Raw genomic sequence first — 7,815 nt, 5'->3', positions numbered from 1 at the left:
TATGAACTATATGTATGCACTTGTATTAATTTTGTCTATTTGGTGTTGTGTAATGAAGATGAGCCGGCAATGGATGTACGATGACCGATGCTCTCCCCAGTTCGTTGAGGGCGTGCGTACTTTTCTGCTTGCGGCTGAGGCAAACAAGCGGGCGGATGGTTTTATGCCTTGTCCATGTGCTCACTGTAAGAATGGTCACAATTACTCTACGTCAAGAACCATTCACGTCCACCTGTTTAAGTCCGGTTTCATGCCCCATTATAATGTTTGGATCAAGCATGGAGAAAGAGGGGTTATAATGGAAGACAATGAAGAAGAAGAGGACGACGACAGCTATCCTGGCCATGGGTTCCCTGAATACGATGATACAACAATGGGGGAAGAAACTGAGCCGGTAATGCGGGAAGAAGCTGAGCCGGCAATGCGGGAAGAAGCTGAGAAGAGGCATCAGATGAGCCCGTTGATGATCTAGGTCGGGCCATTGCCGATGCAAAGAGAAACTGCGCAAGTGATTTGGAGAAGAAGAAGTTGCAGCGCATGTTAGAGGATCACAAAAAATTGTTGTACCCGAATTGCGTAGGTGACAAGAAAAAGCTGGGCACCACACTGGAATTGCTGCAATGGAAGGCGGAGAATGGTGTATCTGACAAGGGATTTGGAAAGTTGCTGGTAATGATAAAGGATATGCTTCCAAAGGACAATGAATTGCCCGAGAGTACGTACGAAGCAAAGAAGGCTGTCTGCCCTCTAGGGTTAGAGGTGCAGAAGATACATGCATGCCCTAATGATTGCATCCTCTACCGCGGTGAGTACGAGGATTTGAACGCTTGCCCGGTATGTGGTGTATTGCGCTATAAGATCTGCCGCGATGACCCTGGTGATGTCGAGGGTCGGCGCCCCAGGAAGAAGATTCCTGCCAAGATGATGTGGTATGCTCCTATAATACCACGGTTGAAACGTTTGTTCCAAAACAAAGAGCATGCCAAGGCGATGCGATGGCACAGAGAAGACCGTAAGAAAGACGGAAAGTTGAGAGTACCCGCTGACGGGTCGCAGTGGAGAAAAATCGAAAGAAAGTACGGGAAGGAGTTTGCAGATGACGCAAGGAGCACATGGTTTGGTCTAAGCGCAGATGGCATTAATCCTTTTGGGGAGTAGAGCAGCAACCATAGCACCTGGTTTGTGACTCTATGTTTGTATAACCTTCCTCCTTGGTTGTGCATGAAGCGGAAGTTCATTATGATGCCAGTGCTCATCCAAGGCCCTAAGCAACCCGGCAACGACATTGATGTGTACCTAAGGCCATTAGTTGAAGAACTCTTACAACTGTGGAATGGAACAGGTGTACGTGCGTGGGATGAGCACATGGGGGAAGAATTTGACCTAAAGGCGTTGCTGTTCGTGACCATCAATGATTGGCCTGCTTTCAGTAACCTTTCAGGATAGACAAACAAGGGATACCGCGCATGCATGCACTGTTTGGACGATACCGACAGTATATATTTGGCTAATAAGAATGTGTACCTGGGACATCGTCGATTTCTTCCGAGCAGGCATCCCGTAAGAAAGAAAGGCAAGCATTTCAAAGGTGAGGCGGATCACCGGACGAAGCCTCGCCACCGTACTGGTGCTGATGTACATGATATGGTCAAGGATTTGAAGGTGGTCTTTGGAAAGGGTCCTGGTGGACAACCTGTTCCGAATGACGCTGACGGACACGCACCCATGTGGAAGAAGAAATCTATATTTTGGGACCTGCCCTATTGGAAAGACCTCGAGGTCCGCTCCGCAATCGACGTGATGCATGTGAGGAAGAATCTTTGTGTGACCCTGCTTGGCTTCTTGGGCATGTATGGGAAGACAAAAGATACACCTGAGGCACGGGAGGACCAGCAACGTATGCACGGAAAAGACGGCATACATCAGGGTCATGCAAGCTACGCTCTTACCAAAGAAGAGAAGGAAATCTTCTTTGAATGCCTGCTCAGTATTAAGGTACCGTCTGGCTTCTCGTCGAATATAAAGGGAATAATAAACATGGCAGAGAAAAAGTTCCAGAACCTAAAGTCTCATGACTGCCACGTGATTATGACGCAACTGCTTCCGGTTGCATTGAGGGGGCTTCTACCGGAAAACGTTCGATTAGCCATTGTGAAGCTATGTGCATTTCTCAATGCAATCTCTCAGAAGGTAATCGATCCAGAAATCATACCAAGGTTACAGAATGATTTGGTGCAATGTCTTGTCAGTTTCGAGTTGGTGTTCCCACCATCCTTCTTCAACATCATTACGCACGTCCTAGTTCACCTATGCGAAGAGATTAACGTTTTGGGTCATGTATTTCTACACAATATGTTCCCCTTTGAGAGGTTCATGGGAGTCTTAAAGAAATATGTTCATAACCGTTCTAGGCCAGAAGGAAGCATCTCCAAGGGCCGTAAAAATGAGGAGGTCAATGAGTTTTGTATTGACTTTATTCCTAACCTTAAGCTGATTGGTGTTCCTGAATCGCGGCATAAGGGCAGACTGGATGGAAAAGGCACGCTAGGAGGGGAACAAATAATATGTATGGACGGGCATTCTCTCAGTAAAGCACACTACATAGTTCTACAGAATTCGGCCTTGGTGGCTCCGTATATGGATGAACACAAGAATTTGCTACGCTCCAAACACCCGGAGCGGTCTGATGACTGGATTACACGTGAGAGTTTCGCCAGCTGGTTGCAAGCACGTACCATGCATGACACCTCTATTGAAGATGACCTGTACTTGCTGTCCCAGTTACCATCTTCGAATATAATGACTTTCAAAGGGTACGAGATAAATGGTAATACATTTTACACGATCGCCCAAGATAAGAAGAGCACCAACCAAAACAGTGGTGTCTGCTTTGATACAGAAACCAAGACGGGAAAGGAAACATATTATGGTTGTATACAGGACATATGGGAACTTGACTATCGACGTGGTTTGAAGGTCCCTTTGTTTCGGTGCAAATGGGTCAATATGACACGAGGCGGGGTAACAGAAGACCCACAGTACGGAATGACAACAGTGGATCTCAACAATCTTGCGTATGCAGATGAACCATTCGTCCTAGCCAATGATGTGGCACAGGTTTTCTATGTGAAGGACATGTCTACCAAGCCAAGAAAAAGAAAAGATAAGGAAGCAAATGCATCGTACAGTGAGCCAAAGCGGCACATAGTTCTTTCTGGGAAGAGAAACATCATGGGAGTGGATGACAAGACAGACAAGTCAGAAGATTATGAAAAGTTTGATGAAATTGCTCCATTCACAGTGAATATTGACCCGAGCATCCCGTTAAATGATGAAGATTTTCCATGGCTACGACGCAAAGGGACACACGCGAAGAAAAAGTTTCACACCCAAAGATCTGGGATGCGATCGGCTTAACTATCATCACTTTCTTTCATGCATTCTTTCATGCATTTACTGATTTTTTCAGCTAAATGACCCTGAAATTGAAAAGCATTTCAAATTAACTCAGAAAAGGATGAAAGTTGGCATGGTATCATAATTTCACCCACATAGCATGTGCAAAAAAGTAGAGAGGGTTACCGCAAAAACTGGATGCACTTCGTGTACAAAATGGACAATCTGTTTCGAAGTATCAGGGTTTCGGACGAAAACTCATCCGTTACAAAGGCATTTCATTTTTTAAATAACTTAAGCATTACCAAATTGAATATACTGATAAAACACACTAATATTAAACATAAGAAAAAAGAATCACTGGAAAATGTATTTTTAAAGTTAAGTTATTCACAAACTAGTGATTCACACAAATTTCAAATAATTCAAAATTTAAACTATTCAAATTTAAAAACCACCGACACTAACTGAAAGTTTCTAAAAACTATCAAAAATATTCACAAAGAAACTCTAAATACAGCAAAAAACAACTAAAATAAATAAAACAAAATAAATAAAGCAGAAAAGAAAAAAGTAAATGAAAAAAGCCCACCTACCGGGCCACAGCGGCCTGCATACGACTAGAAACCCAACCTGTTGTTGGGCCAGGATGCAGGCCCGCAAGCCCAATAGGCCCCACAGGGCAGAGTAGCAGAGGTAGGCCCAGAAGGCCTGCTTTAGAGAGGAGCTCGAGACAGCAGCGGCGGCGGGGCTTATAAGCAGGTGTGAGCACCCTTCGGCTAGCGAGGTGGGACTAAACTTCTGCGCCCCTCGCCTGGCATCACACACCCTTTAGTACCGGGTCGTGGCACCGACCGGTACTAAAGGGGGGGCCTTTAGTACCGGTTGGAGCCACCACCCGGTACTAAAGGGGGTCGCTTCCCGCCGCTTGGGCTAGCCAAAACAGACCTTTAGTACCGGTTGGTGGCTCCAACCGGTACTAAAGGTGCCTTTTATATATACAACACTTCGAAAAATTTCATTCTCCCCCTCTGTTTCTTCCCAATCGATCGACACCGCCCCCGTCCTACACCGCCCCCGTCACGCGCCGTTGCCGTCGCCGTCCCCATCCTCGTCGCCGCCCTCATCCCCGTCGCCGCCCCTGTCCCCGTCGCCGCCCCAGTCGCCGTCGCCGCCCTCGTCTCCGTCGCCGCCCCGGGCCCGTCCCCGTCCCCGTCGCGCCGTCCCTGCGTCGCCGCCCCGTCACGCCCCGGGCCGTCGCCTCGCCGTCGCCGTCGCCCCGCTGTGAGCTCTCCCCCTCTAACCCCTCTTCGATCCCTCGCCCCCGGTTAATGGATGTATAGAAGTTGTTTTTCTGTTTTTAGTGTTAGATGCTTAATTAGTATGAAATAGCATATAGAATTTTGACATATGCAATGATAGCATAATTAGTGTTACATTTGCATATAGTAATTTTTGTCGACGATGCCCGGCCCGCATCCTCGCCGTCGACCCGTTCGCGACGACGTCCTGCTTCAGAGGACCCATGTCCAGGATTGGGCTCCGCCGGGCTGGCACTGGGAGGTGCTACCTTCAGGGGCGTGACGCTTGGTGAGGAACCCGGCCCCGGGTCCCGTCGTCGACCCTCATCTCCTTTGGTGGCATTCGCGTGGGCCACTTTCGGTGCGGAGGGAGCCGGCCCCGCCGGAGGTGGTACGTCGCCATGTCAGGGAGGAGGACGAGCACGTCCATCGCTACATGGCTGCTATGGACGTCAGGTTCTCCAATACCTGGCAGGTTCTTTGGGGAGATCACCCGAGCTATGATCCAGTGATGGTTCCTTCACTTTGGTTGTCCACCGCCTAGATTACTCTCTAGTATTCGATCTTTATTAGCTAGCTAGCTAGCTAGTGATGTATTCGATATATAATATTCGAGATGATTTATTCGAGATTATATATATTATTTGAGACGATGTATTCGAGATTATATCTATTATTCGAGACGACGATTAAATCTATTATTCGAGAAGATGTATTCGAGATTATATCTATTATTCGAGACGATGTATTCGAGATTATATCTATTATTCGAGATTATACTAAATTGTTTTATATTTCTTTTGGCATAGTTAAATAAAAGCTATGGCGGACAATACCGACAGAGAGAGAGAACAGACCATGTTCGATATCATACACGGGCCAGATGATGATCAGAATGAAGAAGATTTTGACGGCTCCGAATTTCTAAACAACACCGGAGAGGGTGATATGATATTCGATCGCGACGATCGAGAAGATGAAGTCATGAACTACGACGAAGAACATGTTGATCCTGAAACAACAAACACCGGCGAGGTATATATATTTATATAAGCAGGAATCTGGTGATCATCGCATGTTTTAAATGAGATGAAGATATATTAACGAATCGATCTTTCTTCTTTCAGCCATCCGGATCGAGCAAATCTTCAGGCAAAAGAACGAAATGAGGCCCGAACAAAAAGTTGAAGGAGGGCGTAAAGTACAATATCGAGGCATTCAAACCTAATGGCGAACCATTAGCGCCTAAGAAGATTGCGGACAAGTTCGTTCGTCAGTGCGGAGTTCTTGTGAAGGACCAACTCCCGATCTCCCTTCAAGAATGGAGAAAGCCAGCAAATCCACGTTCAGATGTTACTTTTGTCGACGAGAATCAAAAAAATCTGCTTTGGGATACTCTCATGGAACATTTCACCCTACCAGATAATTTCACAGAAGCAGATGTGCGGAAAGTCAAGGACGCTGCTTTTAGGAAGATGGCGGTTGCATTCAAGAACCACAAGAGAATGACGTGGGAGAAGTACGTCAAGGAAGGAAGGAAGACTCCAGTATTCGAGGGGATACTAGAGAATCAAAGTGCTCATTGGGACGATTTCGTGAAATTCAAGGATTCAGAATTAGCTAAGGAACGGTCGAGAATAAACAAGAAGAATGCCGAAAAAAAGGATAAGTTCCATAAGCTGGGGCCAGGTGGCTACACGGTGGCAATGCCTAAGTGGGATAAGTCTGAGAAAGAGATGGAGGATGCAGGTGTCACTCCGGTTACTAAGAGCTGGCCCCCCAGGTGCAGGACTTGGTTCTATGCGCATGGGGGGGAGTTGGACTCGAAGATAGGCAATGTTTCGACGAAGGCATGTCTGAACGGAGCTGATGATGCGCTACTTGTTGCAATAGAAGAGGCTCGATCGGGGGTGTTCCAGCCCAACAGAGAGAACGACGAGCTTACGCGTGCCTTGGGAAATCCTGAACACCCGGGAAGAACACGAGGCAAGGGCGCTCTTCCGTGGTATGAGGGGTTTTCGGACTGGAACGCCGACTACAGAACCCATGCGAGAAAGAAGATTGCGGAGGAGAAGAAGAGGAAGATGGAGGAGGAGCAGAGGAAGCGGGACTATGAACGCCTTCAAGGCCTAGAAGCAAGTCAAGCGGAATTGGCAGCTAAATTCCAGCGGCAGCAGGAGCAGATCGACTCACTTAGCCAGCAAAGGGGGTCTCAGCATCTGCAGCAGCTAGCGGATGATCCAGCATTGGATACCACCGCCCCATCCATGCCGAGAAGCAGCGTGGGTTCCACCCCGGGCGACGCAGTAGTGCTGGATATATACCCCGTGGATGACATCACGGAGAACACTAACTACGAGCTACACTTCAAAATGAAGAACATATCCATGAAGGTGGCGGACGCCGTTGCTTTTTCAAATTCCCCCGAGGCAACCTTCCATTGCAACCCGATTCCAGTGGGCTATGCTCGTGTCTTGGTTGATGAGGTGGTGGACCCATATTCAGAGCTACAGCTTGACATTCCTGGAGGTGACGACGAGCACACATTGGGAGAGGCCATACATCGTGTCCCCCTATGGAGAAAGGATTGCATCATCTTTCGAAGGCCACCGACACCGCGTCACCCGACTCCTCGTCAAAGTCCGCCACCGAGTCAGCAGACTCCCGCTCCTCCAAGTCCACCAACGCGTGAGGCCACTCCTCCTCCTCCAAGTCCGGCAAAGTGTCAGGCCACTCCTCCTCCAAGTCCGACACAGCGTCATACGTCCACTCCTCCTCCAAGTCCGGCACAACCTCAGGCCACTGCAAGTCCGGCACAGCTTCAGGCCACTCCTCCTCGTCCAACTCAGCCCCGTCAGCCGTCTCCGCCACCTCAGCAACCGCAAAAGAGACACCCCATAGCTATGGTGCGTAGTGGTACGAGTCGAGGTCATAGTACAGGAAGTACAGGCGGAGGCAAGCGATATAAATATGGTCCAAACCTCACAACTCCTCTTCCTGTGAGGGCTTACGATAGGACCGAGGAGCAAACCAATGCCATAGTGCAGGCAGAAGTCGATGCCCATTTTGGACCGAAACCGCCACCGTCGCCAAGGGAGAGAGTGCCTGTGGAAGTAGT

This window comes from Triticum aestivum, chromosome 1A, assembly GCF_018294505.1.
Source record: "Triticum aestivum cultivar Chinese Spring chromosome 1A, IWGSC CS RefSeq v2.1, whole genome shotgun sequence".
NCBI lineage: Eukaryota > Viridiplantae > Streptophyta > Magnoliopsida > Poales > Poaceae > Triticum > Triticum aestivum.
This window is presented reverse-complemented; position numbering follows the sequence as displayed.